The sequence below is a fragment of the Neoarius graeffei genome, chromosome 4 (assembly GCF_027579695.1).
Source record: "Neoarius graeffei isolate fNeoGra1 chromosome 4, fNeoGra1.pri, whole genome shotgun sequence".
Lineage (NCBI taxonomy): Eukaryota > Metazoa > Chordata > Actinopteri > Siluriformes > Ariidae > Neoarius > Neoarius graeffei.
Window position 1 is genome coordinate 35,020,887 of NC_083572.1, and position 20,129 is coordinate 35,041,015.

The following is a 20,129-nucleotide window of genomic DNA, read 5'->3' on the forward strand; positions in this document are numbered from 1 at the left end:
CTGCGTCAATACTTTGTAGAGCCACCTTTTGCTGCAATTACAGATGCAATTCTTTTGTGGTATGTCTCTACCAGCTTTGCACATCTAGACACTGACATTTTTGCCCATTCTTCTTTGCAAAATAGCTCAGGCTCAGCCAGATTGGATGGAGAGCGTCTGTGAACAGCAATTTTCAAGTCTTGCCACAGATGCTCAATGGGATTTAGGTCTGGACTTTGACTGGGCCATTCTAACACATGAATATTCTTTGATCTAAACCATTCCATTGTAGCTCTGGCTGTATGTTTAGGGTCATTGTCTTGCTGGATGGTGAATCTCCTTCCCAGTCTGAAGTCTTTTGCAGCCTCCAACAGGTTTTCTTCCAGGATTGCCCTGTATTTAGCTTCCCTGTCCCTGCTGAAGAAGAGCATCCTCACAGCATGATGCTGCCACCACCATGTTTCACAGTGGGGATGGTGTGTGCAGGGTGATGATCAGTGTTAGTTTTCCGCCACACATAGCGCTTTGCATTTAGGCCAAAAAGTTCAACTTTGGTCTCATCTGATCAAAGCACCTTCTTCCACATGTTTGCTGTGTCCCCTACATGGCTTCTGGCAAACTGCAAACGGGACTTCTTATGCCTGTCTTTCAACAATGGCTCTTCCAAAAAGGCCAGATTTGTGGAGTGTACGACTTATAGTTGTCCTGTGCACAGATTCTCCCACTTGAGCTGTGGATTTCTGCAGCTCTTCCAGAGTGATCATGGGCCTCTTGGCTGCTTCTCTGACCAGTGCTCTCCTTGCTCACTCTGTCAGTTTAGGTGGACGGCCATGTCTTGTTAGGTTTGCAGTTGTGCCATACTTTTTCCATTTTTGAATGATGGATTGAACAGTGCTTCTTGAGATGTTCAGAGCTTGGGATATTTTTTTATAACCTAACCCTGCTTTAAACTTCTCCAGAACTTTATCCCTGACCTGTCTGGTGAGTTCTTTGGTCTTCATGATGCTGTTTGTTCTTCACTGTTCTCTAACAAACCACTGAGGCCTTCACAGAACAAGTGTATTTATGCTGAGAGTAAATTATACACAGTAGGACTCTATTAACTAATTAGATGACTTCTGAAGGCAATTGATTGCACTGGATTGTATTTAGAGGTATCAGAGTACAGGGGGCTGAATACTAATGCACACCACATTTTTCACATTTTTATTTGTTTAAAATTTTGAAGACCATTTATCATTTCGTTTCACTTCACAATTATGTGCTACTCTGTATTGGTCTCTCACATAAAATCTCAATAAAAACTTTTAAGTTTGTGTTTGTAAGGTGGAAAAATGTGAAAAAGTTCAAGAGGTATGAATACTTTTTCAGGGCACTGTATGTAGTAGTAGTGACTTCATTAATTTTTTCACTGAGAAAATTGAAAATATCCGACAAAAAATTCAAACTACTAATTTAAGGTCAGACAATTTAAGTGACAATTTAAGTAATCCTGTAGTTAACAATATAACTGTGTCAGATCAGTAATTAGAATCTTTTACTTCTATTAGAGAAATTGAACTAATTTCAAATCCTTTAATCTAGAAGGTATCAAACCCCTGATTAAAAAACCTGACCTTGATCCCTGTCAGCTGTCCAATTATCAGTGAATATCAAATCTCCCTTTTATCTCCAAGATCCTAGAAAAAGATGTGGCACAGCAGTTATGCTCATATTTACATAGGAATAACATCCATGAAATGTATCAATCAGGATTTAGACCTCATCATAGCACAGAGACAGCACTGGTTAAAGTAGTAAACAACCTACTGTTGGTGTCTGATCAGGGCTGTGTCTCCCTGCTTGTATCACTTGACCTTAGTGCAACATTTGACCATTGATCATTCCATTCTCCTGGATAAACTAGAAAATTTTTGTGGGAGTTAAGGGAACGGCCCTTTCCTGGCTCAGCTCTTATTTACTGTAACTGATCGCTATCAGTATTTTGATGTAAATGGTGATTTTTCCAGACATACTGAAGTAACGTTTGGTGTTCCACAAGGTTCTGTCTTGGGTCCACTGCTTTTATATATATATATATATATATATATATATATATATATATATATATATATATATATATATATAATGTGTATATATTGTGTGTGTGTTACTGTACCTCTAGGTGATATTTTTCGTAAGCATTGTATTAGTTTCCACTGTTATGCTGATGACACAGTTGTGTGTTTCTGCAAAACCAGATGAGAGATGCCAGCTTAATAGAACTGAGTAATGTTTAAAGGACATTAGACACTGGATGCTTATTAACTTCCTTCTGCTTAACTCTGGCAAGACAGAAGTACTTGCATTAGGACCACATGCAGCTAGAAGTAGTTTTTCTGATTACACAGTAACTCTGGATGGCCTTTCTGTTTCTTCACATGCAGCAGTAAAAGACCTTGGGGTGATCATTGACTCCAGTCTTTCATTTGAAACTCATATTGATAACATTACCCGGATAGCTTTCTTTCATCTCAGAAATATTGCTAAGAAAAGAAATATAATGTCACTGCATGATGCAGAAAAACTAGTTCATGCTTTTGTTACCTCTAGGTTGGATTATTGTAATGCCTTACTGTCTGAATGTTCCAATAAGTGCATAAACAAGCTCCAGTTAGTTCAAAATGCAGCAGCAAGAATCCTTACTAGAACTAGAAGATATGGCCACATCACCCCTGTCTTATCCACACTGCATTGGCTTCCAATCAAATTTTGTATTGATTATAAAATACGACTGTTGACCTTTAAAGCCCTGAATGGTCTCGCACCACAGTACCTGAGTGAACTTCTGCTCCTCTATGACCCGCCACGCCTACTTAGATCAAAAGGTGCAGGCTATCTGCTGGTACCTCGTATATTGAAGGCTACATCAGGGGGCAGAGCCTTTTCTTACAAACCCCCACAGTTATGGAACAGCCTTCCAAGTAATGTTCGGGAATCAGACACAGTCTCAGCATTTAAGTCTAGGCTGAAAACATATCTGTTTAGTCAAGCCTTTTGTTAATAGTTTTATTAGGTAAAGGAGTAGATCTGGAGGATTCAGGTATAGAGTATTTTGGTAAACTGGAATGTATAGATGTTGTCAGGCCCCTACCCACCCACTCACTCACTCACTCACTCACTTGGGTTTGTTGACAGTGTAGTGACTGGCTGCTTTATGTTCCAGGGTGCCCTCATGCCTGTGTTACCTTCTGGCTCTCCCCTTTTAGTTATGATGTCATAGTTAGTTTTGCCAGAGTCCCTGCTTGCACTCAGTTCAAAATGTATACTTAGGGAGGGGAACGAAGTGAGCAACCTTAGAGATGCGATCAATGATCGTCATGATGCAAGTATTACCCTTGGAGCTGGGGAGGCCAGTGAGGAAATCCACTGCAATATGGGACCAAGGATGGCGAGGTACAGGTAAGGGTCTTAATAGTCTGGCAGGAGGTTGGTTGCTTGTCTTGTTTCTGGAGCAGACATCACAGACTGTCACAAAGGTCCTAACATCTTGCCACATGGTAGGCCACCAGAAGCATTGTCTGAGGACAGCAAGGGTCTGGGCTGCCCCAGGGTGACAGGCTAGGAGGGAGCTGTACCCCCATTGAAGCACCTGACAGTGCACGCAAGGAGGCACATTAAAGACAGTTGGGTGGGCCATTACCTGGTCCTATATCACTGGGCAGGGCATTTTGGACAGCAGTTTCTATGTTGAGCCAGGTGGTGGCCATGAGAAAATGGGCAGGGATGATGGGCTCGGCAGTGCCTTGCTGAGAGTCCAGAGAAAACTGCCTGGAAAGAGCATCTGGCTTGACGTTCTTAGAGCCTGGTCTAAAGGTGAGCACGAAGTAGAAGTGAGAGAAAACCAATGACGATCTGGCTTGATGTGCGTTGAGGCATTTAGCAGACTTGAGATACTCAAGGTTCTTATGATCTGTCCATATGATGAATGGAATCTCAGTCCCCTCCAACCAATGCTTCCGTTCTTCTAGGGCTAGCTTCATAGCTAATAGTTCTCAATCACCAATGCCATAGCTGTGTTCTGCTGGAGTCATGCGACAAAAGAAAAATGCACAGGGGTGCACCTTGTTATCCTTGGCTAACCTCTGGGACAGGACAGCCCCAACGCCCATGTCTGAGGCATCCATTTCAAGGATGAACTGAATGGCAGGGTCAGGGATGATGAGAACTGGTGCCATGGAGAATCTGCTCTTAAGAGAAGAGGAGGCACTCTCAGCATGGTCGGTCCATGAGAATGGGTGCTTGGAAGATGTGAGTTTGGTCAGGGGAGCAGTGATGGTGCTATAGTTCCTGATAAACCTATGATAAAAGTTGGCAAACCCCAAGAAGCACTGCAGTTCCTTACAGGAAGAGGGAACATGCCACTCAGAGACTGCTTTGACCTTGCTGGGGTCCATTTGGACCACCCCAGGGGAAATCACAAAGCCCAAGAAGGACACAGTACACTTGTGAAACTTGCACTTCTCTGCTTTGGCGAAGAGTTTGTTCCCTAGGAGTTGTTGCAGGACCTGTCGCTCCAGTTAATGTGGGGGTTGTGGAGGTGTAACCAGGGAAAGCCAAGGACAATAAACTCGAGGGAGTAGTTCATGACAAAGAACAAAATTGATTCGACCTGATTACCTGAAACCTTCAAAATAACTGGGTCAGTGACATGGGAACTGGGACTGAGTTCAGCCTCATTCAGAGCTCTGGTCACAAGGAGACAATCTAGCTGATGCAAAGGGATGCCCAATTCCTCTACCCAGGAAGTCATGATAAAGCTCTGGTCCACACCAGAATCAATGAGGGCTTGAACAGACTGGACCTTATTTTGAAATGAAATTTCAATGGCCAATGCTGACTTAGCAGCAGGGTAAGTATGTGTAGAGATGCCCACCTGTATCCCCGCATTTACTAGTGGGCAGACCCTTTTACTGTGCAGCAGGAGATGAAAGGTCCAGACTGGCCACAGTAAAAGCAGGAACTACTTTCTTAATGGCATCTTCTTTCCTCTGGTGTTACCCAGGTCCTGCCTAATTGCATGGGCTCTGACTCTTCGGAAGTGTCACCCTTCAATGGAGAGGTGGAGGTCCTGGGTTTGACCCTTCGGCTGCACCTCTGTGATCCCCTCTCTGATTGCGCAGCAGAAGGCAAGTGTCCACCCAACTGGCCAGGTCTACCAAGCCATCCAGACTGTCAGGAAGGTCATGAGGTGCAATCTCATCCAAGAAGGCATGATTTAACCCATGAAAGAAGGCACCGTACAAGCCGCTCATGTTTCAGTCAACTGTTGTGGCAAGAGTCTGGAATTCGATGGCGTAATCATGAACTGAATGAGCACCTTGCTTCAGCCCCATTAGCTGTCTCGCTGCCTCCCTGCCCTTGGGGGAACAGTCAAAAACTTTCTTCATCTCCTCAGTGAACTTCCTGAAACCAGAACAAGCAGGGTGCTCTGGCATCCCAGATAGTTGTGCCCCTCTTGTGCCTTTCCTATTAAAAGTGTGATGATATGAGTTACACGTGAGCTCTCAGATGGGAAGACAGAAGCCTGAAGTTACATGGATAAGGAGCACTGTGAGAGGAATGAATGGCAGGTCCCAGGTACCGTACACCATCATATGGCTGTGGAGCAGGTTGTCAAGACTCGGGGGGGGGGGGGGGGGGGGGGGTTAGGCTGGAGCAGCTGGTTGACTGGTTGGAGCTAGTTCTGGTCAGCCCGCGATGGAAGCCTGAAGGCTGTCCATCTGTGAGTAGAGTCTTTGTAAGGTATCAGTGATGGAGGACATGCTCTGGTGTACAGCTATGATCTCCTGCTGATGAGATCCGAAAACAGAGCCCTGCTTAGCCAATGCAGATTTTTTTTTTGACATGTATTTTTATTATTTCAAAAGATATATATGTCACAGTACAGTATTATATTACACTCTCTCAAAGTCCTTATAACCCATATCCCACCCACAACATTCCTGCCGGGAAAGAAGGAAAAACAAAAAACAAAAAAAACACACAAACAACAAACAAAAAATCACACAAGAGGGGAAGGGAGGGGGGGGCTCAGTTGAAAGTGTATAGTTTGCACTACACTACTGGGTCAAGCTATGAGGAAGGCAATGTGGTAAGTTCGTCAAAGTATGTCAGTAAAGGGTCCCAGGTTTTAAAGAACTTCCCTGTTGACCCTCTGAGGGTGAACTTAATCTTTTCAATTTTCAGAAACATCATCATGTCAGAGAGCCATGTTGAAGCTTTTGGTGAAGTTGCTGACTTCCATTCCATCAATATACGTCTCTTTGCAATTAGAGTAGCAAAAGCAATGATGTCTTCTTTGCTATTAGGCATTAAATAATCTCCAGTCCCTGTGACCCCAAATATGGCTGTTATAAAAGTAGGTTGTAAATCTAAATCAAAGGCTTCATTTAAGATATCAAATACTGACGTCCAGAAGTCCTGAAGTCTTGGACACGACCAAAACATATGAGAGAGGTTTGCTCGGCCTTGTTTACAACGGTCACATAAGTCAGTTATATTGGGATATATTTTTGCCATCTTAACTTTACTATAGTGCAAGCGGTGTAGGACTTTAAACTGAATTATATTTAACCATGCGCAAGAAGTTGTCCCATTCACCCAACACAAAGCTCTGTCCCATGCTGCCTCTGGAATTTTTGTACCTAGTTCCTCTTCCCATTTTATTTTAATGCCATCCATAGAGACCTTGTTAGCTGCCATAATCAAATTATAAATTTTTGAAATTTGACCTCCAAAAATTAGAGGAATTACCAATATATCCTCTACATGTGAGGGCGCTGGCAATTGAGGAAATGATGGGAAATGGGTTTGAATGAAATGACGTATCTGGAGATACCTGAAAAAGCTAGTTCTTGGAAATTGAAATTTGTTTACCAGCTCAGTGAAACTTAGGAAAACCCCCTTTATGAAGAAATCTTTGCAAGTCTTAAGGCCCATGTGTTCCCATTGTTTGAAAGTGCCATCCAGTCTGGAAGCTGGGAAAAGAGGGTTATCACAAATAGGGCTAAGCATGGAAAGCTCAGTCAAATGGAATGTTTGTCTAAATTGCATCCAAATTCTAAGCGTTGAAGTTATCACTGGGCTAAAACAGAAGCGTGAGGGGGAAAAGGGGAGTCTTGATGTAAGTAATGCAGTGAGAGATGACCCTTTACAAAATTGTGCCTCAGCACGGCACCAGTCTATATTAGGGGATTGAAACCAATATAATATTTTTTGCAAATTTGCCGCCCAGTAATAAAACACAAAATTTGGAAGAGCCAGTCCTCCACTTTGCTTAGGCCTTTCAAGGAATATTTTACGAATTCTTGAAATTTTACCTCCCCATACAAAACTTAAAATTAACCTATCTAGGGAGCGGAAGAAAGATTTCGAGAGAAAAAATGGAATACTTTGAAATAAGTATAAAAACCTTGGCAGCACATTCATCTTGATACAGTTAATTTTCCCAGCTAATGACAAATAAATAGTGCTCCATCGTTGAAGATCAGATTTTAATTTTTCAAGTAAAGGAGTGAAGTTGCCCTCATACAGACCAGAAAATGTAGGGGTAATATTAATTCCCAAGTATTTAAACCCAGATTCAGAAACACTAAAAGGTAAGTCTGCCTCTTTGATTGTATGAGTTTTATCATTGATGGGGAAACACACGCTTTTTGAATAATTAATTTTGTATCCTGAAAATCTACTGAAATCCCCCAAAATACTCAAAATCACTGGTGTACACAATGAGGGGTCTGTTACGTAAATTAGAAGATCGTCTGCATATAAAGAAATTTTATAATCTGTATCCATTCTTCTTATACCCTGTATAGACTGCGTGGTTCTGAGTTTTAGCGATAAAGGTTCTATTGCCAAAACAAATAGCAATGGGCTGAGAGGGCAGCCTTGCCGCATTCCTCTGGATAAGGGAAAATATTGAGAACAAACTTTATTAGTGACTACTGCAGCTTTTGGAGAGGAATATAACAGCCTCACCCAGGACACAAACTTAGGTCCAAACCCAAATTTAGTCAATACATAAAACAGGTAGTTGAATTCTAGTCTATCAAAGGCCTTCTCCGCGTCCAGGGAAACAACCGCCTCTGGTGTGTCCCCAGACGACGGAGAGTATACTACGTTTAAGAGCCTGCGGATGTTAATGAATGAGTGATGGCCCTTAACAAAACCTGTTTGGTCAGTTGAAACTATGCCTGTTATCACTGTATTTATTCTAGCAGCTAAAACCTTGGAGAGTATCTTCACATCCACATTTAACAGTGATATGGGTCTATAAGAGCTACAGTCTGTTGGTTCCTTGCCAGGTTTCAGCAGGACTGTGATAAGCGCTTCTGTGAGAGTTTGTGGAAGGGCAGACTTCTCAAATGAATGGTTGAACAGACTGAGTAGCAGAGGTGTTAGCTGTAAGGAAAATTTCTTATAAAATTCAACGGGAAAACCGTCGGGTCCAGGCGTTTTTCCGCTCTGCATTTCTCTGATTGAATTTTCTATTTCCTGCTTATCAAGGGGTCTCTCTAGATCTTCACATTGATCCTGTGAAATTGTTGGGATATTCAAATTTTCTAGAAATTCTTCCATGAACAGAGTGTCAGGGGGGGATTCTGTTGTGTATAATGTTGAGTAAAATTCCTTAAAAGTATTGTTAATTTCCAGGGGGTCTACTGTCAATTCTTGATTATTTTTCCTAATAGTGGGTATAAGACGAGATGCTGACCTACCCTTCAGCTGGTGAGCAAGAAGGCGACCTGCCTTTTCACCATGTTCATAAAAAAATGTGCGTGACCGTAACAAGTTATACTCTGTTTTCTCTGTGGATAATAACTCGTATTGAGTTTTAAGATTTAGTTTTTCTTTATATAGTTCTGGCGTTGGGGTCTTGGAGTATTGATTATCAATGTTTGAAATAGAATTAATTAGCCTTTCCTGTGTTTGTCTTCTATCTTTATTGCGTGATGCTGAAAATGATATAATTTGGCCCCTCAAAACAACTTTTAATGTTTCCCATAATAATGATGGTGATGTAGAATCAGTCTGATTGATTAACAGAAAATCATCTATTGCTTTGGAGATGAACTTACAAAAATTTTTATCTGAAAGTAAAGCTGTGTTCAGCCTCCAGGTTGGTCGTGAAGAGTAATTAAGTGTAATGTTAACGTCAAGAATTACAGGTGCATGGTCAGATTCCACTATTGCTGAATATTGTACAGATTTAATAGAAGGTAGGAGACACTTGTCTATGAAAAAATAATCTATTCTTGAATATGACTGATGTACATGAGAGAAATAAGAAAATTCTTTTTTGCTGGGGTATAAAAACCTCCACGGATCTACACAACCTATGTGAGTCATGAGGCTAGAAAGGGCTCTGGACATCTTTGATGTGGGTATGACCCTGGGGTTCGAACGGTCCAGGGAGGTATCTATGACACAATTCATGTCTCCACCAAATATTAGACATTGACTGTTCAAATCTGGTAATAAGGACATTATTTTCTTTAAAAAATCAGCATCATCCCAATTGGGGGCATAAATGCAAACTAACACCACAGGGCTGTGAAAAAGCCTACCTGACACTATGATATAACGTCCTTGGGGATCTGAAATTATATCAGAAGCTGTGAATAGTATTTTTTTATGAATTAATATTGCCGTTCCCCTAGCCCTACTACTGAAAGATGAATGAAAAACTTGTCCTACCCAGTTTTTCCTGAGTAAGATTTGGTCTTGGATACGCAAATGCATTTCCTGTAAAAATGCAATTTCAGTGCCCAGTCTTTTCAAGTGTGAAAATATACGGGCCCTTTTTACTGGACCATTCAGGCCTCTGACATTCCAACTAATAAACCGAACTGGTGACCCTCCAGCCATACCATTACTTCCTATGATCGCCTTTTCCTAATAATAGCAACATGACAATGTAGATAACATGTATATTGCAGAGCCTTAACAAGGGGGGAGGGGAGGGAAGGAGAGGAGAAAACAAACCAAAATCCCTGAGAAAGAAAACCCGGCCAACCCATACCCTGAACATATAAGAAAACACTAGGTTCATCTTTTGAACGACGATGAACCGCAGCCCTATTGTGGTTAAACTTCCAATTGTCCATGAAACTTTAAGCTTACTAACATACATTAGGCTGCTCCCATTTGTGTCACTTTGACAAATAAACGCACATATTCAGCATATTCACTCCAAAAAAGAGAGGGGATAAATCAATAAATTGCAATCTAACATAGTAGGTTATGACATAGCTATAGGCTAATGGTGATGAATATATCTGTAATGAATGTAGGCTGTAACTGTAGTTCAAATCAAAATTATCATGTTCCATGAATAAAATAAACAATAACAAAATTTGTTGTAATTTAAAAAAAATAAAAAATATGAAGAGGGCATTATCGTTACAACCACTTTGCATGAGGTAGAAATAATGTCCAAAAATAAATAGACCAGACTTGGTCTTCTTTAGCATTTCAGTCTGATATGAACTATTCTAGAAAACTCAGACCACCATGAAAATCTAGTTCAAAGATAACCTGATTATTTCGTCAGCAATTCTAAATTTAACATTTTCACAACACTGTGTGGCAAACTCAAACTCTGTATACCCATGGAGACAAAAGGATCGTTTCACCTGCACTGTTAAAGAGGAAGACTATGTCTGCGAAGCAACTGCAGGTTCAGTCCAATCACGTGTGGCAATTTGGTTGTCATAGAACTCCTGGGCTTCCTCGGGTGTAGAGAACTCAAATGTCTTATCGCCGAGCTGAACTCGAAGCAGTGCGGGGTAACGCAGGTGGAATCGAATTTTCTTGTCGTAGAGAAGTTGCTTAACACCCTTGAAAGCTGCACGCTTCTTAGCCACATTTGCCGACATGTCGGGGTATATCCTGAGTGTAGATCCTTGGAACACCGCCTTGTGCATCCGCGCCCAACGCAATATTTTTTCCTTCTCCTGAAACCGGTGAAAGCAGACCACGAAGGGACGGGGCGGCCTTCCATCATCGGGCTTTTGGCCGAGAGAGCGGTGTGCCCTCTCAAGTTCTGGTGGCTTTTCAAGCACGCCTTCACCCATCACTTCCATGAGCATCTGCGACACAAACTGAATAGGAGACTGTCCTTTCTCGCTGTCCTCGGGAACATTTAAAATCCTAAGATTGTTCCTACGGGAGCGGTTCTCCAAGTCATCCACTCGGTCAAGCAGGAACTTATTTTGCTTTTCCAATTCCTTAATCCTTTTTTCGGCTGTATTCAGTGCGGCAAAATTGTCCCCAGCGAGGCTTTCGGTTACTTCTAGTCGTGCCTGAACACTATTCACAGTCTCTGTAAGCTCATTTACAGAAGAATGTAATGTGGCCACGGATTCCTGTATCAGTGTAGAAATATCCTCCCTCAGTGAGGCTCGTTGCTTATCTAACTCCGCCACAAGCTGGCTCATGGTAATTCCCGAAGCTGGAGTCGCTTCAGCCGCATTCGCTATTGTAGCCAGCTTGCTAGCAATGCTAGTTCGGGTAGCTGGATGTGAAGATGTCGTCTTGTTGGATTGCTTACTCATATTAAAATATCGACGTTTTCCTCTCAGTGTAGAAGCAGTAACACGAGTCTTTTGTTTTTGCAAAATTAAAATGCCAGATATGGCATTTTAAAAGTTTACTTGAAAGGTTAAGTCGGGAGCTCGCTCTGCTTGCTGCCTATCTCTACATGGCCAAACCGGAAATCCTCAGCCAATGCAGATTTAAAAGCATCATAGTCTGCTGGGTCCACAGTGTGGCAGATAAATTCTGTCATGGCCCAGAGGCCACGGGTGCAAATTGGACCCAGTGCTTACTTACTTATGGCTGTCCATCAAAAATTAGATGATGACAAGGTCCTCCTCTTCGTTGTCTTCTTTGCCTTCACAGGTCTTGTTGTTGTTGCTTTTGGGGTTGTCGCCATCTCTCATGCACTTGCTCATGAGAGGGAAGCCCAATCCTGGACTGGCAGATCCTGGGATGACAACAGGCAAAGGGACCAGGCAAGGTAAGAAGAAAGAGACAGATGAAGGCAAAGGACATAGCCTGCACAAGGATTTGTTGTTGACGATGTTGATGAGGGTGTGCAGTCCTCATTTGCATCGCATGCGCCAGCTTGCGTGCAGCCTGCAACAAATGCTCCTGATCCTTTTTCTCTATTTTCTATTTTTCCTACTTGTCTTATCTTCTTTTTTTTATATTTTTTCTCCATAACCATAACACTGTAATCAAGCCACTATGAGGGTTGCAAGAGTTTTGGTGTTTTTGCTCGCAGTTGCAAAACTTTTTTCAGCACAGCCACACAACAACTCCACGCCGCCCACATTGTTTACACCAGGGATCAGCTGATCGAACTGAAGCCGGCCGCTTTAGCAACAAGACCGGAAGAGATCCCTGTGGTAATTTGGCAGAAAACACATAGAGGATGCAGAGGAAATAAGAAGCTACGGAGGAAGAGGGTGGCTTTGAGACAACAGAAGCTTATTGAAAAATCTTATAAGCCATGTCTCTCCTCTATCATCATGGGGAACATGAGGTCCCTCTGGAATAAAGTGGATGAGCTGATGGCACTGGCCCAGAGTCAGACGGAGTATCGGGAGTGCTGTTTAATGTGCTTCGTGGAGACATGGCTGCACTGGGATGTTCCCGATGACAATGCTACAATCAAGGGCTTCCACATGGTGCGTGTGGACAGAGACTGCACCAGGAGCGGTAAGCACAAAGGGGGAGGGCTTGCCATTCTTGTGAACAACCGGTGGTGTAACCCAGCTCACGTCACCATGAAGGAACGCATCTGCAGCCTGGATGTTGAAGTGTGTGCTGTTGGACTTCGTCCATATTATCTGCCCAGGGAGTTTTCTAATGTTATTATGGTGGCTGTTTATGTTCTCCCTCTGCAAACCCGAACACTGCTTGTGACACTATTCACTCTGCAATAGCCCAGCTACAGACTCAACACCAGAGTGCATTCATTGCTGTCTCAGGTGACTTTAATCATGTTAATTTGGACAAAACACTTTCCACTTTCACCCAATTTGTGAACTGCCCTACCAGAGAACAATAGACCTGCTGTATGCTAATATTAAAGAGACTTACAGCTCTTCCCCCCTCCCCCCACTGGGCAGATCAGACCACAACCTCAGCATGAACTGAAAGCAATGATCAGGGAAGCCAAGGAAAAGTACAGGAGGAAGTTGGAGTGGAAACTCCAACAGAACAACATGAGAAAGGTGTGAAGTAGAATAAAGACCATCACTGGTTACAAGCCAACCAACAATGAAGGAGTGGATGGCAATGTGGAAAGGGTGAATGAGCCAAATCTCTACTTCAACAGATTCGATGGCATGACCCCAACCCACCACCACCACTCTTCTGCGAGATGGCTACAACCACACACTTCACATTCTCTCCCCTCCCCACCTCTTCTTGCCCAACCTCATCCCCATTTCAGGACCTTGCTTGCACCTCCTCAACAGACCCCCTGGCTGAGCACCCCCCCAAGAAACACCTTCATCCCTCCCCCACCCGTCACCTCCACACCAATCATCAGCAAGGATCAAGTGAGAAGACAGCTAAAGAGACTCCATGCCAGAAAATCAGCGGGCCCGAATGGTGTCAGTATTTCAACTACTGTATGGAGATCTGCCACCTCCAGAAATGTTATGATGACTCTGCAGTGTTTGGATGTATTACCGGTGGTGATGAGAGCAAGTACAGGACGGTGGTGGACAACTTTGTCATGTGAAGCAGGAAGAAGCACCTACAGCTCAATGTGATGAAGACAAAAGAACTGGTGGTCAATCTGAAGAGAATCAGGGCTCCGGTGAACCCTGTTAACATCCAAGGGGTCAGTGTGGACATGGTGGAGGAATATAAGCACCTGGGGGTGTACTTGGATAATAAACTGGACTGGTCCAAAAATGTGGACACTGGAAACAAAAAGGGCCAGAGCCGTCTCTATTTTCTGAGATGACTGAGGTCCTTCAACATCTGCCGAACGATGCTGCGGATGTTCTATGAGTCTGTGGTGGCCAGTGCCATCCTGTACACTGTCGTCTGCTGGGGCAGCGGCTTGAAGGTGAAGGACACTAACAGACTCAATAAGATCATCAGGAAGGCCGGCCATGTTGTAGGCGTGGAACTGGCCTTTCTGACAGTGGTGATGGAGAAGAGGACACTGTCAAAATAAAAACAATCTTACCCTAGGCTGACACTTGCACGACTTTTGGCCACGATTTTGTCATGGCAAGTCGTGCCATTTTGGGGCACGAACTGGGAGGCTCCCGCACTGTTCACGACTAGTTCACGCATAGTTCACAACGAGTTCACGAATGCGTGCCCGTCCACATTCACGAACTGGCACGACGAGTTCACGCATAGTTTGCGCATAGTTTACGCACTTCCCGCATTGGCACGACGAGTTTGCACAATTCGGACGGTGTTGTGCCGACTTGGGCACGCCTGTGTCATGCACAACCTCATCCTCATCAGATACCCACACGCAATTTCAGAAGTGGACCGCGAAGATCCGGACACACATGATCTGATCCCTGGTGGATGGAGGACTGACCGACACCTGCAGGGGCTGCTGCCTCTAACCGGCCATCATACCCAGAAGGATGCAAAGGATCAGCGAGACTACCTGTCACATTACTACATGTCCCCTGCTGGTGCTGTCCCTTGGCAAGAAAGAATGGTAGTAGCTTCATGAGCTGCATCCACAGTTGTTCCATTTTTGAAATAAAAGAAACGAAACTCCCCCCCCAAAAAAAGTCATGAAGGAATAGAAAATAAAAGACATTAAAGAAAAAAGCAAGAAAAAAAATTGCGAATGGCGAGAAGCCCTATATATACCCCCGCACCGACGCGAGCGCCACTGTCGCGCAGTAGTCGTGAACTGCTCGTGAACTGCTAGTGAACTCGTCGTGAACTGCTCGTGCCATGCGCAAACTGTTCGTGAAGTGCGTAAACCAGTCGTGAACTGCTTGTGCCATCAATGCGTGACCGTGTCAGTGGGAAGGCACGGCCACTCTGCGACGCGCACCAATTCGTGAACATGTCGTGAACTACTCGTGAACTCGACATGAGCTGTTTGTGAACTATTCGTGGCAGTTCGTGACAGTCGTGGCATGGCGCGCACTTCCACGCACTGGCACGCATCCTCCCGCATCGTCCCAACGAGTTCACGACGAGATCACGAACAGTTTGCGCATAGTTCACGACCCGGTTGCGAAATTTTGTCGTGACCAAAATTTTGAACATTTCAAAATTCTCGTCCCGACATGGCACGCAGTCACGACGGGTTTACGCACACTTCACGCCAGTTTACGACTAATTTGCGCACTGGCACGACTCGAGTCGTGCCAATGCGTGCCACGGAATCGTGCAAGTGTCAGCCTAGCCTTAGACTTTCCTTCCACCCTCTACATGAGGAGCTGATCAGCCACAGGAGCAATGTTCAGTAAATGGCTGATTCTTCCACGCTGGACAACTGAGAGACACAGGAAATCATTCTTACCTGTTGCAGTCAAGCTGTACAATGCCACTGTATAACTGTGGTACTGTCTTACCATGTATACTGTATCCATTACTCAGGTGCAATATATGTATATACAGTGCCTTGAAAAAGTATTCACACCCCGTGAACTTTTTCACATTTTTCCACCTTACCACTACAAACTTAAAAGTTTTTTATTGAGATTTTATGTGAGACCAATACAGAGTAGCACATAATTGTGAAGTGAAACAAAAATGATAAAGGGTCTTCAAAATTGTAAACAAATAAAAATCTGAAAAGGGCGGCACGGTGGTGTAGTGGTTAGTGCTGTCGCCTCACAGCAAGACGGTCCGGGTTCGAGCCCCGTGTCCGGCAAGGGCCTTTCTGTGTGGAGTTTGCATGTTCTCCCCGTGTCCGCATGGGTTTCCTCCTGGTGCTTCGGTTTCCCCCACAGTCCAAAGACATGCAGGTTAGGTTAACTGGTGACTCTAAATTGACCGTAGGTGTGAATGTGAGTGTGAATGGTTGTCTGTGTCTATGTGTCAGCCCTGTGATGACCTGATGACTTGTCCAGGGTGTACCCCGCCTTTCGCCCGTAGTCAGCTGGGATAGGCTCCAGCTTGCCTGCGACCCTGTAGAAGGATAAAGCGGCTAGAGATAATGAGATGAGAACTGCAAACCTAACAAGACATGGCTGTCCACCTAAACTGACAGAGCGAGCAAGGAGAGCACTGGTCAGAGAAGCAGCCAAGAGGCCCATGATCACTCTGGAAGAGCTGCAGAAATCCACAGCTCAAGTGGGAGAATCTGTGCACAGGACAACTATAAGTCGTACACTCCACAAATCTGGCCTTTTTGGAAGAGCCATTGTTGAAAGACAGGCATAAGAAGTCCCATTTGCAGTTTGCCAGAAGCCATGTAGGGGAGACAACAAACATGTGGAAGAAGGTGCTTTGGTCAGATGAGACCAAAGTTGAACTTTTTGGCCTAAATGCAAAGCGCTATGTGTGGCGGAAAACTAAAACTGCTCATCACCCTGTACACACCATCCCCACTGTGAAACATGGTGGTGGCAGCATCATGCTGTGAGGATGCTCTTCTTCAGCAGGGACAGGGAAACTGGTCAGAGCTGATGGGAAGATGGATGTAGCTAAATACAGGGCAATCCTGGAAGAAAACCTGTTGGAGGCTGCAAAAGACTTGAGACTGCGAAGGAGATTCACCTTCCAGCAAGACAATGACCCTAAACATACAGCCAGAGCTACAATGGAATGGTTTAGATCAAAGAATATTCATATGTTAGAATGGCCCAGTCAAAGTCCAGACCTAAATCCCATTGAGCATCTGTGGCAAGACTTGAAAATTGCTGTTCACAGACGCTCTCCATCCAATCTGGCTGAGCTTGAGCTATTTTGCAAAGAAGAATGGGCAAAAATGTCAGTGTCTAGATGTGCAAAGCTGGTAGAGACATACCACAAAAGACTTGCAGCTGTAATTGCAGCAAAAGGTGGCTCTACAAAGTATTGACGCAGGGGGGCTGAATACTAATGCACACCACATTTTTCAGATTTTTATTTGCTTAAAATTTTGAAGACCATTTATCATTTTCATTTCACTTCACAATTATGTGCTACTCTGTGTTGGTCTATCACATAAAATCTCAATAAAAAACTTTTTAAGTTCGTGGTTGTAAGGTGGAAAAATGTGAAAAAGTTCAAGGGGTATGAATACTTTTTCAAGGCACTGTAGGAATCATTGTATATAAAATCACTTCATTTTGCTTTTACTTAAGCTATTGAACGTATTTAAATTTATTTTACTTGTATTTATTATTTTTTTTCAGATTATTTTATCTTCTATTTTTAGACATGTTTACTACTTCTTTGATTCAGGAGCTTGGTAGCAAATTTGAATTTCCCTCCAGGGATTAATAAAGTAATTCTGATTCACTCCCTGCCAGGGATCCAGGTGGTAAGCAAGGGAGCAGGATGACCAGGGCCAATGGGGAGCTGCACCTCCAATGATGGTTCCCAGGAGGATGGGGGTACATGCCTGTGTTGGCCACAGGGATTGCCAGAGTGTTTGGACTGCCTGGCTTTCAACCTGTGTTCACCCTTCTACCAGTGATTCCAGGAATCACCCCCTTGTGGGTGTTGAGGTTGCAGGACTCTGAATTCGGAAGGGGGACCCAATTAGCAACTACCAAAAAAACAGAAAAGAACTGAGGCATACCAGATTAGTTGGCTCATGAGATGAACAGGCAGGTCCAGCAGCACAGTCTCAAATATCCTAGCAAACTCCAAAGATGGGAGAGTGAAGACAGTCTAACAGTAATGATAATCCCAGAAGAAGTCCAAGTAGAGCCAACAAAAACAGTGCCAGAAAAAATATAGTCCCGAGTCAAAGTCCCACTCAAAAATCCCAAAACATGGCAGGCAAAACTCTTCATCCAAAAATCGTAATCCAATTCAGGAAACCAGACAAGAACAGCAGAAAGAACAGAAACCAAACTTGAACATGAACTTGACTAAACATAGCAGTGAGTATTTTTCTGTGTTGAGTAATTCTCCTCTTAATGTTTATATGTGGCTAACAGCAAATGTGTAGCAGGTGTGCTAGCGCAGTGTGGGGAGAATGGGGTAAACGCAGAATGGGGAAAACACGGAGTGGAGCACAAAGGCGCAGGTCAGGATTTGGAAGTTCTGGGCTGGATTGTCATTATTAAGGATAAGCTATATTGAATGATGCAGGACATGCAGAGTAAAAACACCACACAGTTGTTGGTCGCAAAGAGCCACAGGGAACTTTTATTGTGCTTGATTCATCATAATCCTATGGCTGGGCATTTAGGTCAAGATAAGACATTGAATCTTCTCATGGCCTGCTTCTATTGGATAGGGAGTCACACCGATGTCTGTAAGTGGTGTTCAGCTTGTCACAAATGCCAGCTGATGAATCCAGCGGCCGCTCCAAAAGCGCCGTTGCAACCATTACCTCTAATCGAGATCCCCTTCTAGAGAATTGGCTTGGATCTCATCGGGCCATTAGATTGATCTGCATGAGGGTATCCCTTTGTGTTAGTCATAGTGGATTATGATTCCGATACCCAGAAGCAGTGCCTCTTTGCAATATCTCTACACGTAGTATTGCAGAGGCACTCTTCTGCATTATCTTCCAAGTTGGGATGCTGAAAGAAATCCTGACTAATCAAGGCATGACTTACTTGTCATGTACACTATGTGACCTGTATGAATTATTGGGAGTTAAATCAATTCGTACCAGTATTTACCATCCACCAGCAGATGGGCTGGTCAAGCAATTTAATCAAATGCTTAAAAATATGACTCAAATTTGTTCATGGGAACACTAGAAACTGGGATAAGTGGCTTAACTCTCTGTTGTTTGAAGTGCACGAGGTCCCACAAGCCTTCACCCAGTTTTCCCCATTTGAATTGTTATATGGGCACAAGCCTCATAGTATATTAGATGTCATTGGAGAAAATTAGGAGGAGGGACCTTCTCAAAGCAAAAATGAAATTCAGTACGTTCTTGACCTAAGAGTAAAACTCCACACACTGAGTCACATAAGACAGGAGAATTTGCTACAGGCGCAAGAACATCAATCCTGCCTGTACAACAGAGTGACACAGCTAAGAGAATTTGCATTGGGAGTGCTCATCCAACCCAACCTAACCCAACCCAACCCAACCCAAGTGCTCATCTTACTGCCCATGTTGTGCTCAAAATTAGTCACCAAGTAGCAAGGGCCCTTTCAGGTCACACGTCGAATTGGGGAACTCAACTACAAGGTCAGACACATGGATTGGGGGGATGTATGTCAAATTTGTCACCTCAATCTCCTGAAACCATGGAGAGAGGTGGTTATTGTGGCTCTGGCAACAGTAGTTCCCAAGAGGGTGGAGCTGGGGCCAGAGGTAAGTCTGAAAAGTGTTGCCCAATTCACTCCATTCTCCTGTGCAGACCACCTCTCACCATCAGAGACAGCATAGGTTATCAGGTTGCAGGAGGAATTCTGTGATGTGTTTTTGCCCCTTCCCAGTCGCACTAACCTCATAAAGCACCACATAGACACTCCCCGGGGTGGTGATGTGCAGCTAGCCATATTAGCTCCCCAAACATACAAAAAATATGGTTCAGAATGAGTTCAAGGCAGTGCTCAACTTGGGGGGTAATTGAAGATTTGCACAGTGACTGGAGCAGCCCAGTAGTCTTAGTTCCCAAAACTGATGGGATGATCTGGTTGTGTGTAGACTATAGAAAAGTTACTGTGGTATCTCAATTTGATGCATAGCCAATGCCTCACATTGATGAAATGCTTGATCAGGTAGGTGCAGCTTGCTTTTATTCAATGCTGGATTTGACTAAGGGTCCCCTTGACTCCATTATCCCATGAAAAAATGGCCTTTTTCACCCTGATTGGGTTACACCAATTCATCACACAACCTTTTGGGTTGTTTGGGGTCCCAGCGAAGTTTCAGCATCTCATGGACAGAATTCTATGTCCTGACTGTGTGTATACAACATCTGAGGGCTGTCCTGAGATTGCTGAGGCATGCAGGAATCACAGCAAACCCAAGGA